The following is a 1331-nucleotide window of genomic DNA, read 5'->3' on the forward strand; positions in this document are numbered from 1 at the left end:
AAGTGCTATGCTAACAGAATGGGTCAAGTCAATCATATCATTCTCCTAATGATGTGATCCCGTTAATCAAATGACAACTCATGTCTATGGTTAGGAAACATAACCATCTTTGATCAACGAGCTAGTCAAGTAGAGGCATACTAGTGACACTCTGTTTGTCTATGTATTCACACATGTATTATGTTTCCGGTTAATACAATTCTAGCATGAATAATAAACATTTATCATGATATAAGGAAATAAATAATAACTTTATTATTGCCTCTAGGGCATATTTCCTTCAGAAGGCATACACCCATCGTGACGGTGATGCCCACAGACTCGTGTTAATAACGGTAAAAGAAAAAAAAGAATTATGGTTCATATTTACGCATAATATATGTGCCTAGAAAGAGCATTTTGTGATTTGCACAAATGCACATATAGAATAGATCAATGGAAGATTTTCAAAGATAAATCTTGGCTATATTGATAAGGATAGCATTCTTTAATAATTCCTCTATTTTTATTACTCCTACTTGACCTGTGAATTTTAAAGCTATTTTTATTCTATATTGGAAAGATGATTGATGAACACACTTGTCATGTGGTAAGTTCTATTCTATATTATAGTAACATATTTTATTTTGTTTCTTTGATTTTAAACATAAGAGTAAAAGCATAAGTAGAAGAATAAAGTTAAACTTCATAAAGTTTGACCAAATTTATATTTAAAACCATTAACAATTACAATACCAAAGTTATACAACACTAATATTAATTTCATAATGCATCTAATGATACTGATTTGGTATTGTGAGTGTTGATATTCTTCACATAAACATGGTCAAATTTTATTATGCTTGACTTCAAACGAATCTTATATGCGAAGTAAAAGGGAAATGGAGGGAGTACATGGTACCTCGTTACTCGACGAGGCGATCCATCCCACTCTTCTACTACAATTGTACAACTTTACATGGCTCTAAGTCAGAATGTCTAAGTTATTTTATTTTGAGGGGTTCAAGAGATCTTGAGTGCAAGACCCACTAGCTACTAACAGTACACTAGTTTTGAGTATGCATAGTAAAAAAGAAATAGAGTGAGTACATCACGTAGCTGATGAGCACGACAGGTAATGCTCATGTTTTCTACCTTCTCTCCACACGATAAGAAGTAGGCGACCATCATTAGTTTGGCATTTGATATGCCCGTCTCATGATGTCCCACTTATTGGCTTGCTCACACTCGGCTGGGTCCCAGTTCTGGAAATCTGTCCGAGCCATCAAGGATGAGATTAGACTGGGTTTGCGGTTCTCGGTTGGTAATGGGTCTGGGACCCAGTTTTGGTT

This window comes from Triticum urartu, chromosome 6A, assembly GCF_056163025.1.
Source record: "Triticum urartu cultivar PI428250 chromosome 6A, HENAU_Tu73, whole genome shotgun sequence".
Lineage (NCBI taxonomy): Eukaryota > Viridiplantae > Streptophyta > Magnoliopsida > Poales > Poaceae > Triticum > Triticum urartu.